Raw genomic sequence first — 25,107 nt, 5'->3', positions numbered from 1 at the left:
AGGAGGAACTGCCTGAGGTGACTAGTCCTGTGTGTGTGTGTGTGTGTGTGTGTGTGTGTGTGTTTGTGTTTGTGTATGGTGGGGGGGAATGTGGGTGGATGGATGGATGGGTGTTTTTGACACACACCTTCAAGGGTGAAACCTTCTGGTGACTTTCACTAAGCAGGCCCCCAGACATTGCCGAGGCTGGGGAAAATGACTTGCTTTTCCTGAACCTCCAAGCAATTCTTTCTGTCAATTCTGTATCCTTCTCCTTATTGGCTGAGTGGTAATTCTAGAAATAACAGGACATCTGTTGAAATTATTGAAAGAGTAACCTTGAGGGCAGGCTGGAGGGAGATGGGAGGCTGACCTGATGGAGAAAAGGCAGGCTGCAGGCTGCTCAGGGCACCTGTGGCTGGCAGGTGGACCCAGCCTGGGAGGAAGGGAGGGGCTTCAAAGCGGGTGGAAGGCTCCCACCTCTCCCTGCCTCCTGTGTCCATGGAGAAGTCTAGCACAGCGTGCTCACAGATAATTTTATAGAGCTGTAAGGACCCTTGTTTAAAAGACAGGAAGTCAAGGCACCATCATTCAACAGATATTATATTGAGACTTGATGTGAGGCTCTTGTGTCCCTGACTTCTATAGACCAAGCCACTGAGGCTCGCGTGCCCAGGAAAACCCACCACACAGGGTGGGAGAAAAACCTGCTTTGTTTTCCCTACCTTGCATTCTTACAACAGATCATCATTCAAGATTTGCACGAATGCATTCCTCTAGACAATGAAAACACTATCAAGTCGCAGTCCCTTTTTGCCTCTCTAGCTCGTTCTACTCAGTCATCAGTTTGGTGTGATCCTCTAGAACTGCTTTTCCCCGTGTACGTGTGTGTTGCAACCTGTGCATTTTAAAGGGTGTGTCTATTTAGTTTGGGTATTTTAAATTTTACGCCAGTGGGAACAGAATGCGTGTATGAAATAGCTTCTTTTTTCCCCCCACGTGACGTATCTTACAGATCTTTCCATATCTGCATGCAGAGATCTAACCACTTGGTGCTGGTGTAAAATATTCCCTGTATGAATGTGCCGTGGTTTACTTGTTCTGTCTGAGGAGCGTTTAGGTTAGTTCCTGCAGTTCTGCTATCTCAAACAGGACTGCGCCGAATATCCTCCTATGCACTCCTCTGTGTATACAAGGAAACACTTCTCTGGGGTAAGTACTTAGAAGTCAACTCTGTGGGTGGGAGGATAGTGCATGTTTAATTTCCTTCCTTGCTGCCACATCGCCCTCCACTAAGCCTGTATCGATTTAAACTCCCGCCCCCACATCTCCTTGAGATCCGCTGTCATTTAACTCTGACAGTGCCCTTATGTGTTTTCTGTCTCGGGCTATGGGAAAGGAAATGTTGGGAATAGGGTTCAACCTTCCTCTTTGGATGTTTGGTTAGGCCTCCGGAGCCTCTGAGTAGAGCAGGAGGTCCAAAGCCCCGAGCACTAGATTTCTCATCTCTTTGGAACCACAGATCCAGACGGAAGGCCCCAGAGCTTATGATTCCTTCCTGTTACTTTGCCTAAGTCCTTTGTCACACGTTTGGGTACTGTAGTGCTTTCAAGTGAAACATTCATTCTAGGTAGCTAATAGGTAAAGAAGTTACTTATACAAAAATTGGATTCTTAGTTTTGGAGTATTTGCTTGCTTACAGGTTCAAGATGAACACTGCCTTTATGTTCCTTTCAGTTGGGGAAGAAAAATGTCACCTGGTTTGTTTCTACTGTCCCATGTTGTTGTCGTTATTGTTTTATTTTCAGGCATAGTACAATCCTGCTGTTCTTAGGGTATTTATGATAGGGTTTATGCCCCCCGCCCCCCTTCCAAAAGCTCTGAGGTGGCCTAGGGAAGGGAAGTTGATGCCAGATGAGGCAGTGTGGAATCCAAACAAAGTAGACCTGCCCTGCGGAGGCGGTGGCCCTCGAAGCTGATGGATTGCTAACACCTGGGCACGGATTTGGCCGCTAGGATTTCCAGCAGTGGTGGCCAGAGGAGGCCCAGCCTAACTTCCACGGCTTTTATCCTCTCAACAATGGGAAGCAGCTGCATTCATTCAGAGAAGCACTTTTTAGGAACTGAATCCAAGGAGGAATGTGCAGCGTGGGTCCTTGTACAAAGTACCCTGTCAGCCATGGTGAGCCCTGTTGTCGCTGTGCTTTTGTTGAAGAGTCAGAAAGGCCCCGCGTGCGAGCAGCTGGCCTCTGGATTCGCGGTTGCTGAAGGGTGAGCGCGCAACACTGAACTGCGGTGGCGTAAGGAAGGCGCTTCTGTGCGCTAGGAGAGCTTTGCTTTTTGATGATACAAACTACTATAGAAGTAGAGCTGGGAAGATGAAAAAGAGCAGTTTAACACTGCAATCGGGAAATCATGCATAAAGCACTTTTTCGAGCGTTTATTATGTGTAAAACAGAGACCATTAAACACATTTGCTTCCTGTCCTGACTTGTTTAAGTCAGACTATAAAAGGATGCTATGAATTAAGTGCAGAAAACCCCTCCAAACCCCTCAAGCTTGAAGAGATGTGCTTTTGTTATTTTACTCCGACGAAGTGACCAATATATTTTTTAAAAAGACATCCTTGAATGCTCTTCAGTAAATAGAGAACAATGGAGCATAATGAATGTTTATATTTAAATGACTGCTTTTAAATTGTACAAAAACAGCCAGTAATTAGCCCCTTTAGTCCGTTTTCCACGATAATGCAAAAATGAACTTCTCTTTGGGCTTTCACAAATTCCGAATTGTCGAAATATAAATTAATGGTGAATCAATCTAAAGCTCTTTTTGAAGGTTTTATCAGGAGGAAATGAAGTGAAAACATCTACAATTCTGAATTAGAATTCAAGGAAGTAGTGACACCCAGCAAGAATTTGGTAAGAGGGGGGTGGTTAAGAGGTCTTTTTCTAGAAGGGCACGCGGGGTGGACCTAGAGTGGTCCTGGTAGAGAAGGCGCTGCTGTGTGTTCGCTGGGCCAGCTGGGAAGCTCGCTGACAGCAGGGAAACCGCATGGGACAGCGGTACGTGGGTTAGATGGTGGGTTCTCCTTTACCGTGAGTGGCTGGACTCGAATCACAGACCGGCTGAGATTGGGATTGGAAAGGGTCCCAGAGACCTCTGGATGGATGTGTTCCTTTCACACTCAGCAGTCGACTTGCCCAGGGTCCCAGGGTGAGAGAGGAACCAAGTGGGGGCCTAGGCCCAGTCTCCTGTCTCCTGGTGTGTCTCTTCCCAAGCCCTCCACTTATAGCTGTGATCCAGTTGAAGCCAGGCACTTCCCCTCTGACTGGGCAGGGTGAATACTGGGGGCAGTGGAGGCAGGCGGGACCGCCGAAACATCAGATGACAAAAGAATTCTCTTCTTAGCATGCTGGGCATTCCATGGAGTTTGAATTCTCTCCTTGATTTTTGTTTATCTTCCCAAAGAGACTTTTGATCACTCTTTCCCCTGTGTTAGTTTAGAAATTATTCCCTTTGTTCATGCATACCAATATTCAGGAATCTTTTGACCGTAAATAGCCACGTTATCTTATGGAAAGACTCAGGGCATTGGCCAGCTTGAGGGCCAGAGAGCATCACCAGTTTCTCTGTTACTTTGTTCTAGTGTGGGTAGTATTCCCTGTGTCCTTGCCCCTTTTTAAGATTTATTTGAGAGAGAACACACATGTGAGCACAGAGGGAGAGGGAGAAGCAGACTCCCTGTTGAGCAGGGAGCTCAGTGTGAGGCTTCATCCCAGGACCCTGAGGTCATGATCCAAGCCAAAAACAGACGCTTGACCACCTGAGCCATGCAGGTGCCCCTTCCTTACCTTTCGCCAGTAACTGGAGGCTTGGAGATCATTGCCTTTGTTACTAGCTCATGGCTGACATCTACTGAGCCGGGGGTGGGGGTGGGGATGGGGGGCTCTGTATACATAATAGCCTTCAGTTCTCATTGAATCTTTCTCCTAAACTCCCAAGGAGTCTTCCTCAAGCTGAGGCACGAGGAGAAAAAGCTCTGAGTGGCTAAATTGTTAACACGAGGCTACAAGGCCTAGGGATTGGCAGGGCCAGGGTTCACACCTGGCTTCCTGGCTTAAGAGCCCACACTCCTCCACTGGGCTGTGTGTGGGGGGAACCTGAGGCTCGTGGCTGATGCTGTCTTAACGCTCAGTAGAGCGTGAAGCCAAGGGGGCAGAGCAGCATCAGAACACCAAGGTGGGTCCTCAGGGCAGGTTTCATATTTGTAATTTTGGTTGGTGTTTGGAATCTAGGTTCGTGGGCTGGCATAGAAACTTCTCATGCCATCTCATTCCCACCACCCATAGGCATTTCCAGGTGGGAATTGTGGCTGGAGAGAATCAGGGTGCATTTTAAATTTGGGTATTAAGTAGACTTGATTGCATTTTAATTCTCGAAAAGCGTTACCTGCAAGTGGAAAGTGTGGGAGCGTTTGTGCTCCCACAGTTGTAGGGCAAAGCAGCTAAATTATGGGTTCTGGAGTCAGACCAGGTTCAGTCTGCAGCTTTGCTGTTCACTACCTATGACCAGAAGGCTGCTTTTTTTTTGAGCTGAATCTGTTCCTTTTTGTAGAAGAGGAAATAAAGTGGCTTAGGGGGTTAGTGCAGGCCCTGGCTGCTAGAAAACATGGTGTCACTGTGGGTTGTCGCTATTAGCATGAGCCACAGTGACATGTCCTTAAGCCTCCACACAGTCGTGTGAAGTAGGGATGGCTGTTCTTAGCCTTAGAGACCAAGAAAGAAGCTGGGGCTTGGGAAGACAGACCTACTTCCTCCTGACCTGGTGAGCGAGTGGCAGAGTGGGGACTGGGTACGCCAAGCTAGAGAAGTTTCCTGGGTGGTTTGCTGGGTCGAGGGTTTGCTCTTCAAAGCCATTCTCTGGAAGGCTATTTGCCAGATTGACCCAGTCTAAGACGGCAGTGGTCCTGGAGGCTTTTTGGATGTCCCTGGTGAGGAAGTGCCTGAAAGTTAGCCTCCCTGTCACAGGAGGAAGACCTAGGCCGGGACCATACCCGGCCTTTGCTTAGACAACTGCAGAGGGTTGCTTCTTGCCCTAGGAACACAGGGTAAAGAAAAGGGGCTGGTGTAATGGTCAGGATCTGATTTTACCACAGCTGGGAAGGCTGAAGGCTGCCTCTGCACAGTGAGTCATCTCGAGGCAGGGTAGAAAAGTCCAGAGCTCAACACCCTCCCATGAGGCTTGAGGGTGTCTGCACAGACTACTTTCTTAGCTAACTAGGAATCTGCTTACCAGCTGCATCTTGTTCCTGCTCAGCCCAGGTGGGAGACTCCTGACCGTGTCTTGATTTAAATGTTACTCAGAAGAGGAAAGAAAACAAGCTCTAAAGAGCAAAACAGGTGTTGAGAGTTCTGGCCTGACTGCTGCGGCTCAGACAGGAAGATTGGGTGATGTCTGGAACTGGAATAACGACCATCCCTCGAGCCCCACAGGTGCTCCCATCAGGGCATCTGATTTCCGTCTTACGGCTACCTTGTGAGCATTACTCACACTTCACAGAGGAGGTGGCCTTGCTGGGGCCGGAAGGGTGGGCGACCTGACAGCAAGTGGCAGAGGTAGGACGCAGACCTCTCTGGCCTTTCCCACTATGCTGTGTTCTTGGGCCTCAGGAGTCCTCTCTGCTCATCGCTCTGGTGGGAGAATGAGTCCTACAGATGGTACGGGACTCACCAGAACTAAGGCTCCCTAGAGCCCAGGCTGTTCCTGGCTCTTTGCATGTGGTTCCTGGCCTCCTTTTCCTCACCTGTGACGTGGGACTAGTGAAGTAACACTTGCTTACGTTGACAGGATGGAAAATGATTTGGGCAAGGGAACCCTACAAACCTCAGGTGCTACATCTTTTCCTTCCTTCTACACCAGGCCTTGCTTGTTTAGGCCTGTGGGGGGTGCCCCGATTTGCCTCCTCACCTTCCTATCTTCAGCCCGTGTCCTCTCTTTAGGGGAGCAGAGGCTTCAGAGGAAGGCAAGCTATATCTGGGTCCCAGGTCTCTCCTCACTAGCTCTGTGACTGAACTCCTTCTCTTCCCTCCCTTGTTCTTGGCTTCCTTCTCTGTAAGGTGGGGATGATAATACTTGTGTCCTGTCCAGCATGGAGTCTTTGTGAGGAGTCAATAAAAGAACACGTGAGTGAGCTGTAGTTTGCCAGTGACACGGTTTACTTTGTCAGGAATGCTCAGGGAGAGGCTCTTACTTCCCAGGGAGGTTCAGGGTTCAGCAGTGTCTGAGTGTTGGGGGACCCTGTGAATTCTCCTTTTGGGGTGCTGTGAGAGCTTTTCAATCCCACTTACAGGCCATGCCTGCTGAACCCCTGTGCTCTTTTGTGACCACTGTACCTTCCGGCCCTTGTGCTCATTGCATGGGGGTGGGGCGAGGGGTACAGCCTTGAATGCTCTTCAGGTAGGGGCTGGTGGCTGCTCCTAGCTCTGGGCTTGCTGGCAGTAGAGGAGAGAGATGTGTGGGGGCCTGGGCACCCAGAGGCTGCCGTTGAGCTTGCCTAGTGCTGAGATCAGCATTTCCAGCAGTGGGGAGCCTGTGTTCAAAGTCCTCAGTGGCTGAAAACAGAAAGACCAAGTTTGACTTGGGGGGTCCTGGGATTGGTATTGGTGGCCACACCGACGTTTTGGATGAGAGCGTGTTGCCCTCTGTGCAGTGAGCTAGTAGGGCCTGTGCCTTGAACTCTGCACCCTTAGATTTCTGGCACCAGGTGAAGCATTTTACACCTCTTTTGCCCGGTCTTCACAACCAGTCATGCAGTCGGGACTGCCACCTCCATCGTGCAGATAAGACAGATGAAGCTCAGGGGTTCCCTGGATTATTCTAAGACCCTGAGATTATAAACAGGTCCTGTGGTCATGCAGGTCCCGCATTGCTTCTGGGTTGTGCCCTGCCATGTGTATGAGCCATGTTGTGTATATGAGCCACGTCGTGGGAAGAATGCTGAATTAGGAGGCAGGTGTTGTGGCCTTGAATTCGTGTTCTCCCTGTGACCCCTGCTGTCCTTCCTGGTCCTAGAGTAGGGAAGGAAAGCCCAATTGGGATGTGTGTGAACATGTTTTGTGGGCCGGAAAGCTGGGGACATGTACAAAGCATCCGTCTTGTCTACTGAGTGACTCCATGGAGAGGACCCGGCTTCACCTTTCCTTGGATCCCATTGGAAGGCAGTGCAAGGCTGACTCCCAGATCCACTCATCTCCCCGTGACCTCACTGCCACATGGGGGCCCCACACAGAAGGGAAGCCACACCTGCCGGCACAGCCACAGTGATGATGCTGGGGAGAGGCTGCCGGTGTGGGCAGAGAACCAAACCAGTCTGGTATAAGCTTGAGGGACCCACCCTCACCCTTCATGATTTTCAAAGACCAGCTGTCATTCGAAGTGCTGACTTCCTTGAGCTCCTTGAGAGTTGTGGAATTCACTGTGCTCCTGAAATGCAAACCACAAACTATTTCACCTGGTACTGGATAGGCTTGCGACCCAGTCAGCCCCATAGGCAAGCAGATGCGATTTCCTGGTTCTAAGTGTGAATAGAGCATAGTTAACATCACCTCTTCACTCTCAATATCGCTTCCTTTTGTGTGTGATGAGAAATCGAAACGATGAATACAGTCCCAGCTTGCAGCTGGGTGGCCATCCGAGGCTGGAGGTTTTGCCGAGTGGGTCCCGACTCCTTCCCGTGCAGTGTGGGTGCGGTAGGCTGAAGCTGGAGCAGTGGGATCAGCTGGTGTGTTCTTCGCGGATGTTCCAGACCAGCCCCTGGGGTGGGAGCAACCCGGTCCTCTGAGCCGCAGGCTTGTTTGTGCTTGATCTCGGGCTGTTCTCTTACTTCTAACAAGAGTGTGAGCTGCTTGTGGGCAGGGACCCGGCCTTCCCTCTGTCTTCTCTTCCACCTCCTGGCACGGGCAGTTTGGGAAATGGTTGATTATTTAAAGAAGCATTACTGTGTTTACATCAGGCCCCCCGAGGTTGTTTTAATTGCTTGGACTGTTTTTCTTAATCTGGGCCTTATGGTGTCTCGCTCTAACCTGGGAGCAGAATGAGGGCGCACGCACATGTGCCCGGCTGACCGCCCCCTTTGGTAGACTGCTTGCTTAAGGAAGGTATCAGAGTTTACACACCCCAAACACAGTGCCCCCTTCCAAGTACTTGTTCTCCTGGGGCTACGCCCTCATCCCAGTGACGCTGGAATACTCGCCTTCAGAATTGCTTTCAGAGCCAATTACTGCTTTTCGTTTTGCTTTGCCGCTGGCTAAAAAAATGGGATGATTGAGGTTGATCACTGACCTTATTCACAGCCTTTTCTTAAAGGTTATTCATAAGGAAATCCTACTACCCTCAACCCAGCTTTCTTATCTTTGAAGATCTTGAGAGATGAGAGGAATGTCATGGGCTTCGAAGAAGGTCAGACAGTGGCATTTGGGAAATATTCTGAGGAATGGCCATACTACCAAAATTAGGTGTCCTGCTTCCCAAGTTTACTACCTCGAAGGGAGGCACTTATTTACAGGATTCTGGTGTGCTTACTAAACAGAACTTAGCTTCACTCCTTCGGTCCTACTTCTCACATCTGCGGTCTCTCCGTCAGCTAGACTTTCTTCTCATGCCAAGAATTCTTCACTGAGGCTCTGCTTTTTTATTAGCCCTTGGCCTCAGGAAAATGGTCCAGGGAGAGATTTCACTCCCCATGACAGCCTGGTTCTTAAAGGCCTCCTCCCTCCCGGGCAAGACACATTTTCATGTGACCCCAGAGTCTGGGACTCTGTCGTGGGGTTCTGAAGAGTTATGATCTATGTCTGACCCTTGCTGGGTCTTCGGGGTCCTTGGGAACAGAAGTAATGAATGACCACTTGCAGCTGTCAGTCGGGTGCTTTACACAAAGCAGACAATTCATTTCCCAGGAGGGCTCCTTGAACTTGACTATGAAGAATATGTAAGTTTCTGCATTTCTTTCTTTCTTGCCTTTAAAAAAAATGTACTTTTGATACCAGTTAAACATTTTAATCTTAGCAACAGCAAAGAGCTCCACCCTGGTTGCGTGTGAAACTGTGCGAGACAACAAAGACAGCTTTTAAAAATAGTCTCCTTATTTCTAAGTGGAGCATCTTTGACTTAAGCCCGTGTTCTGTAGCTGGGTTCACATGATCACCACTGGTCATTGGCCCATGGTATTGGGACCTGGGGGTGATAAATAATAAACTTGGTCTCTGTTAAGTAGATGGGATGATGGCATATATGCCTTCTTTATAATTCTGCATTCCCTCCAATTCGCCACTTTAAATTCTATAATTCAAGGGATTTTACTATATTCACGGTGGCACAACCATCATCCAAGTGAATTTCAGAACCTTTCATAACCCATAAAGAAACCCCATACTCCGGGATCCCTGGGTGGCACAGCGGTTTGGCGCCTGCCTTTGGCCCAGGGCGCGATCCTGGAGACCCGGGATCGAGTCCCACATCGGGCTCCCGGTGCATGGAGCCTGCTTCTCCCTCTGCCTGTGTCTCTGCCTCTCTCTCTCTCTCTGTGTGACTATCATTAAAAAAAAAAAAAAAAAAAAAAAAAAAAAAGAAACCCCATACTCCTTAGCTATCACTCCCTATTTTCTTCCAACCCTTAATTCCCTAGCCCCAGACAACCACTAACCTACTTTATATTTCTATGGGTTTTCCTAGTCCAGGCATTTTATATAAATTATATGTGATCTATGAAAACATAATAGGTTCTCAAGATTCATCCAGGTGATCGTGTGTATCAGTACTCCATTCCTTTTCATGGCTGAATACTATTCCACTGTAGGGATATGCCACATTTTATTTATCTCCTCTTCAGTTGGTGGACATTTGGGTTGTTTACGTTTTGGGGGGCTATTATGAAGAATGCTGCTATGAACATTTGTGTACAAGTGTTTGTGTGAGAACTTAAGTTTTTAATTCTCTTCGGTATATTCCTAGGAATGGAACTTGCCAGGCCATGTGGTAACTTTAACATTTTAAGGGACTGCCAAACTGTTTTCCAGTGTGGCCGTACTATTTTATATTCCCACCAGCCAGTGTATGAGGGTTCCAGTTCCTCCTTGCTAACACTTGTTACTGTCTTTTGGGTTGTAGCCATCCTAGTGGATGTGAAGTAGTATATCCTTGTGGATTTGCATTTCTCTAATGACTAATGATATTGAACATCTTTTCATGTGCTTATTAGTCATTTGTGTATATTTTTTTGATAAATGCCTATTCAGATCCTTTGTTTTTTTATTATTATTTTTTTAATTTTTATTTATTTATGATAGTGACAGAGAGAGAGGCACAGAGACACAGGCAGTGGGATAAGCAGGCTCCATGCACTGGGAGCCCGACGCGGGATTTGATCCCGGGTCTCCAGGATCATGCCCTGGGCCAAAGGCAGGTGCCAAACCGCTGCGCCACCCAGGGATCCCCCTTTGTCTGTTTTTTAAAAAATTTTTTAGAGAGTGAGAACGTGTGAGCCTGGAGGGTAGGGAGAGGCAGAGGACGGGGGAGGAGAAAGAGAATCTGAAGCAAGCTCCATGCTCAGCGTGGAGCTCGATTTCATGACTCTGAGATCATGATCTGGGCTGAAGTCAAGAGTCAGACACTTAACTGACTGAGCCACCCAGGTGTTCCAGTCCTTTGCCCATTTAAAAAGTTAGGGTAATTTTATTATTGTACAGAATACTTTTTTTTTTATTACGCTTGATCTAGAATCTATAACAATTTAATGGTAAAATATCAAAATTCAGATAACTAATGTCATGCTATCAAGCAAAAACTGGCAAATCTTAGAAGCCTTTGGGCTGATCTTTTCTCCTGCTTTAGGAGAGAGCTCATTCTAACAATCTGTGGTCTGCATTCTGTTTGTTTTGAATGAAACGAATATATCTGGGACACACTTTAGTAAGTAGAAAGAAACTCACAATTCTAGGGTCTTCGTATTTTTGTGGTATCTGTTTAATTAGAATCTCTATTAATTGTACGTATTCCCAAATTAACCTATAACTTTAAAACATAACATTATACATCAGAGAACATAAATTCCTATTACACATCAGAGAATATAAGACTTGAGAAGGAAATAAGAGTTATTATTTTTTAATTCTGGAGACTTACCCTGCAACTCAGTGGTGAAAGGGAACTTTATGAAAGACTGTGATTTTGAAATCATACTGACCAACTTTGAATTGTTTTTTCATCATTTATTAGCAGTCTGATCTTGAACCTCAGATTCCTTATCCATAAAATCTACTTTGTTATAAGGATTAATCTCTTAAATAAAATTTCTGGCACCTAGTAGTTGCTCATTTAATGGTAACTATTATCACTATGCATGCTTTTTGTTCATGAATTGTACTTTCCTGTGTATATAGTCAGGTTCTTATTTTTTTTCAGGCTCTTCTGTATTTTGTCATGCTAGAAGTAGCATGCAGTATTATACTTGTTTTAAGAGTTCTTTATATACTCTGGATACCAGTCCCTTATCAGATACAGGATTTACATTCTCTCCCTTTCTGTGGGTTGTCTTTTCATTTACTTGATGGTGTCCTTTGAGCACAAAAATTCTTAATTTTGGTGAAGTGGCATGTACACTCTTAGAATCTTAGAGCCGAAGAGGGCCTGTGAGGTTGCCTGTTCTAGCTCCTTTGCCCTGTGATGGGAGGCTGTATAGCTCAAGAGAGAAGGGGTCTTCCTCAAGGTCTCAGGGTAAGTTTCAGCTCCTGATTTTTACCTCCGTGCATCCTCCATTTGTACTCCTGTCTTTTCCGAAGGTAGGAAGTTTAGTTTAGGTGTGTTAGGTGTGTAGGGCAAGAGAGTGGGTAGCTCCCCTCTTCTCCAAAGCTCCCAGATGGGACTGACTCTAAGGTGCTTCTCTGTAGTCCATTTGTGTGTCCTCCCTGCCCCACCCCCTGCCGGTTTGTTGAGGTATAATTGACATGGTTCATTTATTTCTGTCCTGGCAGAAATTTGGTCCTCTCAGAGGGTGCACTGTATGAGAGGATTGCTTAGAGCAGAGCTCTTTGGAATGTACAAGTCACATGCGGCTATAAGAATGTAGATTTGTTAAAATAAAATTGAAACTTCTTCAGTCATGCAAGCCATATTTCCATTGTTCAGTATCCACACAGGAAGCATTTCTTTCTTTCTCTCTCTCTCTTTCTCTCTTTCTGAGAAAGCAAGTGAGGGATGGAGGGAGAGACAGAATCTCAAGCAGATTCCCTGCTGAGTGCAGAGCCTGCTGTGGGGCTCCATCTCAAGACTCTAAGATCATGACCTGAACTGAAATCAAGAGTAGGATGCTCAACTGACTGAGCCACTCAGGTGCCCCACGGGAGCATTTCTAGCACTGAGTGGCACAGGCCTGGACAGGTTTGTGTCCCCTCCCTACTGACCTTTTGTCCATGCCCCTGACACAAGCTAGCATCCTGGACTTGCAGCCTTGATCTTTCTTCTGTGTGTTCCTCATCCACCTGCCACTCAGCCTTCCTACTTGTGTGGTTGCCTCTGGGCTTCTTGGTGAGCCCCCTGTTCAGATCAGAGGGTTGTGGGCTCTGCTGGCAGAGACCCTTCTTTTCTGTAGTTCCTGGCTTTGGTTGCCAGGAAAGAGACAAGTGCTTTCCCTCACCTCAGCCAATAGATGTGACTTGCAGAAATGGAGCTGTAAGGTGCTTAGAGGAGTATGTACCTTCTTGGAAAGTTAGTCCTAAGAGTCTGAGTGAATTGATCTACTTTTGGACAGGGGAAGAGGGTGAAGAACTTTCGGGTTTGGTTCCCTTGGCTGCATTGGTTGGTGGCCTTTCAGATGGTTTCTTCCCTGTGGGGGTAGTTGGTCTCAAGAATTTGCAAGGTTGTGAGATGACATGGTTGGTGGGAGGCAGGAAGTTGTCAGAACCCTGGTGTCCGGAGCCCATAATAAGACAGATTCTGGCCTAGTCCTGCTCAGCACTCCTGGGGAAGTGCTGATGACCCAACAGGCCACTTGAGCCACTGATCATAAGGTCACCAGGGCCATACAAACAATCTTAATGGAAGTGCTTCCTGTGAAAAGATGGAAGACCTAGTGGTTGTACCAAACTGGAATATTAGACCTGAAATGAGCATAGGGAATATCTCAGAGGAGAAAGAGATTCACCCAGGCTCCTAACAAGTTAGTGGTGGCAAAGCTGAGAGTAGAATCCAGGTCCTGGGCAGCCTGGGTGGCTCAGCGATTTAGCGCCGCCTTCAGCTCAGGGTCTGATCCTGGAGACCCAGGATCGAGTCCCACATCAGGCTCCCTGTGTGGAGCCTGCTTCTCCCTCTGCCTATGTCTCTACCTCTCTCTCTCTCTCTCTCTCTCCCCCTCACCCCCCCGTGTCTTTTGAATAAATAAATAAAATCTTAAAAAAAAAAAAGAATCTAGGTCCTGTGGCACCTTGCCTCATGCATTGTTCCACGTGTTGTTCTGTGGATATTTTTTTTAAATATTTATTTATTCATGAGAGATGCATAGAGAGAGGCAGAGACATAGGCAGGGGGAGAAGCAGGCTCCCTGCTGGGAGCCCAGTGCAGAACTCAATCCCAGGACCCCGGGATCACGACTTGAGCCATAGGCAGATGCTCAACGACTTAGCCACCCAGGGGTCCCATGTCCTGTGGATATTTATTGACAAAAGGGACAGGTACTTGAGACAAACCAGACAACTTCTTGGAGACATTGCCTGGGCTTAGACGTGAATTGATTTAACCTGTTAGGTCCTGGGTCTTGTTCTCAGCTCTCCTTTGTCACTCTCATCACCAAAAAGTGTTAAGACGGGATCCCTACATGGCTCAGCGGTTTAGCGCTGCCTTTGGCCCAGGGCGTGATCCTGGAGTCCTAAGATCGAGTCCCACATCAGGCTTCCTGCATGGAGCCTGCTTCTGCCTCTGCCTGTGTCTCTGCTTCTCTCTCTCTCTGTATCTCTCATGAATGAATAAATAAAATCTTTTTTTTTTTTTAAAGTATTAAGCCTTTCAGTTAAGGTGGGGTCACCCAGGTCCTCATTCTGTCTCTCCAGCCTGTCTCCAGGATCTGTTTCCTGCAGGAACATCTGTCCTTGACCTCAGAGTATTTGGAAGCAGACTTGTTATGGACCTCAGCCTTGTCCAGCAGACTGAAGAGCCTTGAGGGCGAGGACCACGTGCTCCCTGTCACCACTCGGGGACAGGACCAGCATGTTCATTTAGTGAGTGTCTGTGGACATTATCTTTTTCAGGAAAAGTCCCCTTTGATGGGTTTTGGATGTATGAGTCCCCCTTTTCCTGTGGTCCTGAATCTTTGTTCTGATTTGGAAATCATGACCAGAAGAAATGGGCTCATTTTTCTTCTTACCGCAGGAAGGGCTGTCCATTTTGCCTTTGTACTTTCTAAGAGCTGAAGGACTCTTACATTTGTGCTGAGGAAGTAAGGGTTAGGTTTTGCTGAATTGGGCAGTGAGTAGACCAATCCCAACAGGACATCTTGGGAAGGCGTCCCAGAGCAGCGAGGGGCAAGCAGGGAATGGTGGAAGGAATTCCATGCCATAAACACAGAATAACTCGCTTAATAGTGGAACTTTTCTGCCTTTTCTTTCAGAGGCGGAAGACTGTTCTTTCCAAAGGCAAGCTTAATGACTGCTGTGCCAGCACGCACAACTATAAGATAAATTTATGCACCAGCATAGCACTAAAAATGCAGTTTATAAAAGATCCGATGAATATCTTAAAAACAGGTTGAAACGTCTTAGGCTCTTGGCTAGTGTGCTTTTAGGTGAGTAAGTAGGGACAGGGCTCTAGGGACAAGATCGTGGGACAGGGATGTGACCTGGGTCAGAGCACTTGTCCGCCTGGCCGTCGAAGCCCTTTTTTGGGTTCATCTAAATTAATTCCTTGTTCAGCTTTTACTAGGACCTGAGTTTCTCTGGTTGGAGCAGAGTAAGTTTTCAGGCTGAATTACTTGGACCATTGCCTGTGTTTTCTTTTTCACATAGCCTGTGGGTATCTGGCCTTTTCAGCCAAGGAAAATGGAAATGCTTCTAAACACTCACTTGAGCCATGAATTTCAACCATGTATTAATTTGCTGCTTATTCCTTGCTTTTGTGTCTTCTGAGAAGCAAGGAGAGGACACTAGGGCAGGCCTCAAGGGTGCTTTAGAGGTGCTGCAGGGGTCTGGAGCTGGTTGGGGGAGAAGCCAGGGAGAGAGGAACTGTGCCCTCCCATGTGTTACCCACAGCAACAGCTCCCCGCCCTCCCGCGTGCCCTCCCGTGTGTGTACGCATAAAGTTGCACTTAAGATTTCATTTGGAGAGGAAAGTTTCCAAAACTCCTTATGTAGGCAGTACGAGGCAGATTGCTCTGTGCCTTACCCTCACCGCATTCTGCAAGGAATCTGGGCTGAAAATTTAGGGCTCAGCTCTTATTCCTTCCTCTTGCATGAGCTGCAGGAAAGCTTCTGCACCAAGGTCTTGATTTTGCCTCCCATGGCCATTGCTTTACTTTTCAGGTGCATCAGAAGTAAGAAACTCAGTACAATCAGTGAGCACAGGTCCTGTAATGAGTGGTTTCTGTGTTTCAGAGATCTCTTAAAGTATTCAGCATTACTCCAGTTTTTTTTTTTTTAATGTACAAGGGTTAGGTCAGGGTGTGAATTCATTCCTGTCTTCTTTTAAAACTGTTTTCTAGAGAGGAGAATATCCAGGGATGAAGAGCAGGTAGTGAGTCATGTAACGCATGGCAGCTTTGCAGTTGGGGGGTGGGAACACAGTGGGAATAAACTAGAACTGATAAATAAATGATCAGTATATGGCTTTGCCCTATATTGTTGTTGTTTTTCTGATTTTTGTTTTTTTCTGCTTTGGGTGTCAGTTTTGCTCTGTAAAGCCTGGAGGTGACCTATTTAATTCCTATATTTGGAGCTCTCAGAATGTGCCGAGGATTAGCCCAACTCCCTGAATGTGAACAGAGATGAGAAGTCAGTTCCTGGCCACAAGGTGTTCACAGTTCAGTGGGGAGCAGATGACCCTTTAGTGGGCCTTAGGATGTGTTAGGACTGCTTTGATCACAGGTAATAAGCCTAAACCCAGCACAGGCTGGATTAAGTCAAAGAGGAATTTATTGGCTCATGTAACTGACCAGTCCAGAGATGAGTCTGGAGTCAGCTCAGGGTCCCAGCTGATGTCCTCAGGATCTGATTTCTCTGTCCCCATCTTTGCCTCCACCTCCTGGATGTGGACTCCATTCTCAGACACACCTTCCCCTGGAATGACTGCCAGTGCTTCCTAGGCCTGCATCCGTCCACCTCTCTTCCAGCAGGAGAGTGTGTGAGAGTCTTGTTCCTGGCCATAGTAATCTTGTTCCATCCATTGGCTCAGGCTGCCATATGCACATCCAGAATCTGTCATGTTGCCAGAGACTCATGAGGCATATTAAGCCCTAGTGCTGTGCTTCACCCCTGAACCCAGTGGAGCCAGCTCTACTCTACAGCCCTGGGGTAAGAATGGAGAGAAAACACTGACTGTTGGAGAAAGGTGTCAGGCTTGAACTGTGGCCTGCACCATTGTTGGGCCAGGATGAACTTGGGGTTGTGTTCCTATCTGACATACCTTAGAGTCATAATTGATTCTCTAATGAGTACAGCATCTTGTTGCCATGTGGTTTGAGCTGGCCCAATGTTATAAACACCAAATCTCTCTGCGGAGAACATTGCTTTGGCCCAGGATGGGGTGGGAAACTTATTTCAGGTGAGCATTAGGCCCTTGACCCAATATTAGATAACTTAGTCCTCTAACTTAGATGGTTAATATTCGAAATTCTCAGATACTTGAAATTGTCAAATGAGTAAGTACAACTAGTTCAATGGTACCCACCTCTCCCTTGCACTGCTCCCCCTGCTCCCCCAGTTAGCCACAGTATTCAGATAAATCTGTTTTAATCTCTCTCGGGTTGATATATCAGAGTGGGGGATGGTGCAGACTTCAGTTTTGGGAGAAAAAAATCCCAGTGTACATCTTGACTTTATAACTAAACATTCCTTACTTGTAAATGGTAACCAACTCGTTGATTTGTGAGAGGTGAAGTGATATGAATAAAGCACAGTGCCTGGGACATAGTAAACAGTCCATAAGAAGGTGGCTATTATTTCCTAATATTTCAAATGAGCAGGGTATACTGCCAGATAAGCTCTCTGGAGTTCAGTGTTACCATTCTGTAAATGTATGAAAATCTTCCATACTCCTACTTACTCAGTTTGGGTTGAGATGCTAGGAATCTCTCAAACAGAGCCCTCATGGAGTATATAGTGCTTTATAGTTTATGGAGTACTTCTGTGTTCTTTCTCACCTGATCCTGTGAATAGCTTCTCATGAAACAAAGCAGGAATCACAGTTCCTTTATATATAAGGGAACTCAGGCCTTCAAGAGCTTGAATGACTTCTCCAGGGACGTAGTGGCTATGAAGTTATGGGGCAAGCCCTGTGGCCAGCATCTTCTCAGATATACCATGTCTGTAGCACTCTGCTACTCCAGTGAGTGTTTGACTTTCTAATTCATTGACTTTGTTGGATATCTACCATGGTTTCAGATGGATTTTACTGGAGAGTCACATTGTATAGTTCCTTGAAATAAACCTTGAGTTCATTTATTGAAAAATGATTGTCCTTTCACTTTTGTCTTTGTTCATTGACCTGATTTATAAGGACTATATCACAAACCTCTCCTGTCCTTAGCAAATTAGCTCAATTTGTGTTGTATGAAGTAACACAAATCAAGTTTATAGCATTTCAAAGTTATAGTCAGTAGCTTCCTAATTAGAACCTGGAAAGCTTGCCTAACTGATGTCTAAATCATTTATCTTGGTAAAGGTAAAGATTTCTCAGGGAGGATGGACTCCTGTGAAAGACAGCTAAACTCTATATTCTTAATCCATTAACACTTAGCTCATTTCTTTCTAGCCACACCTCTCAAAAGCATTTTGCACTGAAGTAGTATTTAAACTATTGGATAATAATTATGATGGCATTAACTATTTGAGAGAAATTGAGTGTGTGCCCAGTAGCCAATAGACTATTGTTAGAATCTTATCCAAAAGATATAATATTCTATTTCAAGACCTTTGTAAATGTAGACCAGATTAGTTAAAAGGCATTGTGCTCAGTTAAGTGTCTGTTACTATCTCATTTATATGTGAGCAGAATGATCGCAAGAATCAGCGAAAGCAGGGTTGTCAGAGGTGGTTTATCAGCTGTTAGAGGTTTTTTTTTTTTTTTTTTTTTTTTTTTTTGTTAGAGGGTTTTAAGGTGAGTAAAGGTTGTTGACTGAAGGTTGAGACTAAAACCAGATTGCTGGTCTCGATACGCCAGGAAAGGGTGTTCTGTGAAGACCCACAAGACCTTGACTCACATTGCCAGTCTAAAGGACACAATGTCTCTGGGAAGACTTCTTCTGCAGTAGAATATACCAGCATCTGGGATCAAAGCACAAAATAATAACAAATGTCTTTGAGCTATGCCATATATGTGATATGCATAAAGTGCATAGACCTGAAGTGCACAGCTCAGTGAATTGTCTCTCATATATAAATACACACACATATATATATATACACACACACACACACACACATATATATATATATCCATGTAAATACCATCTGGATCAAGGTATAGAACATTTCCATCACTCCAGAGGGTTCCTTCATGTCCTTGCCTATCCCTACTTGAATCTCCCTGAATCTCCCACCTCCCCTAGGAAATCACTATTTTGACCAGTTAAGGTTTGCCTATTCATGAGCTTCATTATAAATGGAATCCTACAGTATGTACTGTGATATATCTGTCTTCTTTCACTCAACATAAGGCCCAGAGGACCATTTTCTGCAGTCAAGTCTGGCTTGAGAACTCACCTAGAGTAAAAAGGGTTTGAGAAACTTTGATTTTACTAGTGGGCAGCACACATTCTGAGATAAGAGCTCCCCTGGAAACGTGATGAAGTGAAGTAGTATAAAAGCCAAGGGAACTAGACATTGACTAGGAGAGGACTTCCATGAAAATGGAAGTGTCTGGTTGCATGTTTTTTCTTTACCTGGTGGAGGAGGTATTTTCTCCCACTACTTCCCTACTCCCACGTCTTCCATGTATATGCTGGAGGGTCCTTGCTGTTTTTGTATAACATCATATGTGGTAGATGACATTTGAATGAATGCATGATAGGGTCAATTAATATGTTAGCTGGCATTCTGTATCAGTTATCTCTTCCTATCTTGGAATAATTTCCTCAAATTATGGGAGTAGTTATAAAAGACCTTGTAGAAAGAGACCTTATATCTTTGTTTTTTTTTTTTTAATTACTTCCTTCCCTTGTCTTATTAGTCCCTCTGTTCTCTTGACATTTGTCATTTCCTGATTTTTTTTTTTCTTGGTCTGAGTAAATCCTGAAGAACAGTCTCTATTTTGTCTGTGATCCTTTAAATTGGAGAAGCCAGAGTTTTAGCTATATTTGGGAGTACTTTTCAATGATGCTAAGTATAATCTATACAACAACTTTTTTTTTTCCTTTCCAAAGGTCTTAGAACATTCTGGAAATGTTTCAAATATACACAGCCAGATCATACTAAATACTAATAACTAGAAGAATTGAGTTTGAATTACAGAATATTTGAAGCGGAATCTAGTTTCTTTTTTTTTTCTTTTTTTCTTTTTATTTAAAAAATTTTTTAAAAAATTTATTTATGATAGTCACAGAGAGAGAGAGCGAGAGAGAGAGAGGCAGAGACAGAGACACAGGCAGAGGGAGAAGCAGGCTCCACGCACTGGGAGCCCGACGTGGGACTCGATCCCGGGTCTCCAGGATCGCGCCCTGGGCCAAAGGCAGGCGCCAAACCGCTGCGCCACCCAGGGATCCCTAGTTTCTTTTTTTTTTTTTTTAAAGTTTTATTCATTTATCCATGAGAGACACACACAGAGAGAGGCAGAGACACAGGCAGAGGGAGAAGCAGGCTCCTCATAGGAAGCCCGATGTGGAACTTGATCCTGGATCCCAGGATCATGCCCCAGGCTGAAGGCAGATGCTCAACTACTGGGCCACCCAAGCATCCCAAGAAATCTAGTTTTATTACTTTTAATTTTGAAGTTAATCTTTTGATGTTAAAAAATGTTATAGTCCATGCTTTCTAGATCCTGAGAGCAGTCACAATATTTTCTTGAGAAGCTTGATAATTTAGCTTTTACATTTAGGTCTATGGTCCTAATGTAAATTTTTCCCCCTATGGTGACAGGTAGAAATCACAAATCACAGTTAATTGCGCCCCCTCCAATTGGATATCTGGTTCTTCCAGCGGCATATGTTGAAAACACTTTTCTGTCCCCATTTAACTGCTTTGAAAGCTTTGTTGAAAAATCAATGGACCATGTTAGATGTAGTCTATTTCTAGAGTTTTTTTTTTTCTTTGATTAATCTGTTTACCTTTATGGCATTACTACGCTGTTTTGATTACCAAAGCTTTATTATTGTAAGCCTTAAAATGGGATAGTATAAGTTCTCTGATTTTTGTTCACCATGTTCTTCCTCCAAGATTGTATTGGAGGTATTGTATTATAGGTCCTTTGCATTTCTATGTGGACTTTAGAATCAACCTGCCAATTTCTACAAAACAGCCTTCTGGAATTTTGACTAAGAGGACATTGAGGGGCACCTGGGTGTCTCAGTCAATTAAGCATCTGCCTTAGGCTCCTCAGTCATGATCCCAGGGCCCTGGGATTGAGTCCCAAGTTGGGCTTTCTGCTCAGTAGGTAGTCTGCTTCTTTCTCTCCCTCTGCTCTTCCCTCCCCCTGTCCCACTCATGCTCTCTCAAATAAATACAATCTTAAAAATAAAAAAGAGGACATTGAATCTATAGGGGAATCTAGGGAGAAGAATATTTTAACAATATTGAGTTTTTCCAATCACTGAGTATAGTGTATCTCTTCATTTATTTAGATCTCCCCTAATTTCTCTTAGCAATGTTATCAGTGTAGAGGTCTCATATTTTATTGAATGTATCCCTAAAACTTAATGTTTTTTGATGCTATTGTAAATGGAATTAAAAAAAAAAAACCTCTCCCAGATATTGCTATTATATAGAGATATACTTGATTTTTACATATTGGCCCTGTGTCTGCACCTTGTCCAATTTACTTATTCTGGTATTTGTTTTGAAGAGTCTTGATTTTATATGAATGCAATCATTCTGTGAATAAAGAGTTTTATTTTTTGCTTTCCGATATTTAGGTATGTATATATGTATTTTTCTTGCCTTGTTACATTGGCTAGGGCCTTCAGTACAGTGTTGAAATGGAAGTAGTGAGAGCAGACATCCTTGTCTTATTGAACTCAGAGGGAAAGTGTTTAGTTTCTCCTCATTGAGTACAATGTTAATTGTAGATTTTGCATAGATGTCCTTACTGGTTGAGAAAATTTCCTTTTTCTAATTTGAGAGTTTTTGTTACAAAGGGTGTTGGATTTTGTCAAATACTTTTTCTGCATGTGTTGAGGTTATCCTATAGTTTTTCTTTTGGCCCATTAACATGGCAAATTCTACTGAATCTTGAGTGTTAAACCAGATGTTATTAGGATAAAACCCACATAGTCCTACTATATTATTTTTATATGTTGCTGCATTATTTATTTTTTAAATTTTATTTATTCATGGTAGAGAGAGAGAGAGAGAGGGGGGACAGAGACAAAGGCAGAGGAAGAAGCAGGCTCCATACAGGGAGCCCAACATGGGACTCGATCCTGGGACTCCAGGATCATGCCCTGGGCCGAAGGCTCGCCCAACTGCCGAGCCACCCAGGGATCCCAGTGTTGCTGCATTTAATTTTCTAATATTTTCTTAAGGACTTTTGCATGTCTGTTCTTGAGGGATATTAGGTCTACAATTTCTTTCTTTCTTTTTTTTTTTAAGTCTCTGGTTTTGGCTTCAGGGTTGTGCTGGCCTCACAAAATGAATAGTCTGATACCAGTTACTGTCATGAACAGCAGCAAAGTTCTAGTTCTTTTACTTTTAATTACATAAAGTAATGGCTCTTAGGTAAAAGAGGGGAAATTATTTTACTGATCAGCTAGCAATTTATGCTTACTAAATGTATGAAATCTCTGTGGAAGAGTATATTTGTCGTGTATGAAGTAATACATCAAAGATGCTGGAAAATATTTTATAAGTGAGATAAATGACTCACACCCTCCCGTATGCTAAATTACATTTGTGTTTTAATAGCAAAATATTTTTTATCACTGAGGGAATGAATTACTTGATTGTCATTCCTTTGTGATTTATGGAAAGTTCAATTAATAAGGTTTTATTGTATGCCAGTATTTGTTTTTTTTTTTTTCTCTTTCTCCCCTCTTTTGGTTGTATTTCTCCCAAATAAAAGCTTATATTCATAAGTCAGCTAGTGTTTTCATCTGTTGAGTTATTTTGCCTAAAGTTTGTCACCATGTGCTCATACAAAATAAACGCTTTTTCATCTGCATTGGGGGCATTGTAAGTTGCCACTACTTCTAAAGTTTCTGTTTTGGGAAGTCTTCTGTTCAAAAAGGATTATAAATTCAATCCAACTCAGCATAGAGTTAGAATAAATCAAGCCATCAGTTTTGGTGAAGTAGAAATCTTAAATAAGCAGTGGATGAGAGGGAATTGGGAATAACCTTTCCGGTTGCTGTAATGATGGTGCATCCAGGAAAAGGACAGGGGAAAAATGGAGTCATTATGGAAGAGTTCTGACGTGTTGTGAGGCTTTAGGAAGCCTGCCAACTTCTGCACCTCTGTCTTCAGATGACATGTTTAGAGGCACATTCTACTTGGCATATTCAGCAGTACTTACTGTGCTTCTCTCTAGCCATCAAATCTAGAGGATGGTATCTCTGTAGAGGTCATGTTCTCACGTGATTTAGAAGGATCTTCTCCCCTATTTCCTTCCCCGGAGTCCCGGGAAGGGACTAAGTCCTTTAGAAGCAGGGACCCACAACATTGCTTGGAGCATCTAGTGACCTCTGATTGACAGATGTCTGCTGTCTCTGGTTTCTGGATCGTGGGCCTAGCTGCATGATGCCTATGGAGTGGTGTGCAAATTCTCAGATGCCACTGACCTGACCTTGGTGCTGCCCTCTGTAGCTGTTTCACTCGTTCCTCTGGAGATCCTTACCACAGGGTATTGGGATGGGAGACCATTCCTAGATTTGCATAAAATATTTGCCTAGCATGAATTGTCCTTCCTTGCCCTCATTCTTGAGAAATGGGGCATATTTCAAGTCTAGCCTCCTTCAGGAAGCCTTCCCTAACTAACTTCTCAAGCTCCCATTCTCTTTCCCTTTAGGATTTACTCTGTGTGTGTGTTGTTTAACATAGCCTTAAGGATAATGCATGTTGAACTGAATTGAGAAGACAAGGTTTTTATCGGTAGATACAGATCTGATTTCTAAAAAAGTGACGTAGAATGGAGGCTTTTTTTTTTTTTTTTAAGATTTTATTCATGAGAGGGGGGGGGCGGCAGGCAGAGACACAGGCAGAGGGAGAAGCAGGCTCCATGCAGGGAGCCCGATGTGGGACTCGATCCCAGATCTTCAGGATCACACCCTGGGCTAAAGGCAGTGCTAAACTGCTGAGCCACCTGGGCTGCCTGCATTTTATTTTTTTACTCAACACTCTCAGGCAGGTTTTGTTTGGAAATCGTGAAAAAAAAAAAAATTTCTGTACTACATAGTGGGAAACGAAATATTTGCAATAACCAGAAAATTTAGGTTGTAAAGAGGGTCCGAGCATATACTTTAACTTTGTTTCTTTTAGTATAAATTATCTGGGGTCCTAATGTCTCAGGCTCAACCCCCGGATATTGCCTTATTTCCTTTACTCTCAGACTGTATGGTGAGATTTTTCTATAGGGGTCTCTTCCTGTCATTAATGAATTCTTTCCACCACACCCACTCTGTCTGAATTTTTGTTATTTTTCCCTTCTGGTTTCTGTACCTCAGGTCTCTTTTTATTGAGATTCCTCTGCCAATTGTTTTTAGGATAGCAGTGTCTGGTATCTCCGAGGACCAGATCCCAGGCTGTGTCCTTTTGAGCAAGGCAATCTCACTGTGTCTTCCTTCTGTCCCTTTTTATTTTATTTTTTTATTTTTTATTTTTTTTTTTAAATTTTTTTTTTTAATTTTTATTTATTTATGATAGTCACAGAGAGACAGAGAGAGAGAGGCAGAGACATAGGCAGAGGGAGAAGCAGGCTCCATGCACCGGGAGCCTGATGTGGGATTCGATCCCGGGTCTCCAGGATCGCGCCCTGGGCCAAAGGCAGGCGCCAAACCGCTGCGCCACCCAGGGATCCCCCCTTCTGTCCCTTTTTAAAAGAAGAACTACACAGCTTGTCTTGCAGGGTGGTGGTTAGAATTTGAAAAGATGTATGTCCTGTGTGCCTGATGATGACAGGCGCTCTGACGGTAGCTAAGTGGGTCTGTATTTGTCCCACACCAGGGCTCCATTGGTCCTTGCACATCACAGGTGTCAGTAAGTGCCCTCCCAGTGGGTCACTGACATTACAAGTAGGGGGACCTTAAAAGTTAATGGCCAAGGGGAGGTGAGTATCATTAAACTCAGGTTGGCTAAAGTGTTGCAAACGGATGTTTCATGCTGGTTACCCAGGTGCAGATGTGACATTTAACAAAATAATAGTCCCATGGTGACAAAATCTATTAGTATAACACCTAGAAAGTAGTTAGGGCCCCAAGAAGTGAGTGGATGCCTTACTCTTTGTTGTGTGTGGAGATTGAAGGATACATAATTAGGGAGAGAGAGAGAAGACGGGAAGGACCGAGGATGCTTTCTAAGAAGGTTGGACTTCACTACAGCAGTTGTTGTTTATGGAGCTGCTGTTCTGTTCCAGGCACTGTCCCCAATACTATATCATAGGGCTGAGGAATAAAGTGGGGCTTCAAGAGGCTGTATTGAGGTGTGAGGAGTACAGTTTGGAGAGCAGTGGAAAGTGGGCATTTCAGGGTAAGAAGAATTCTGAAATTCAGGCATTTCAGAGAATGAAGAG

The 25,107-nt window shown here is 44.7% G+C and overlaps 1 protein-coding gene across 20 annotated transcripts in view; it reads left to right on the top strand.

Moving 5' to 3' along the window:
• Positions 1-25,107, top strand: part of CACNA1D (calcium voltage-gated channel subunit alpha1 D) — a 306,232-nt gene that overhangs the window by 13,574 nt on the left and 267,551 nt on the right. The gene's annotated exons all lie outside the window — the stretch shown is intronic.

The sequence above is a fragment of the Canis aureus genome, chromosome 19, assembly GCF_053574225.1.
Source record: "Canis aureus isolate CA01 chromosome 19, VMU_Caureus_v.1.0, whole genome shotgun sequence".
NCBI lineage: Eukaryota > Metazoa > Chordata > Mammalia > Carnivora > Canidae > Canis > Canis aureus.
This window is presented reverse-complemented; position numbering and strand designations above follow the sequence as displayed.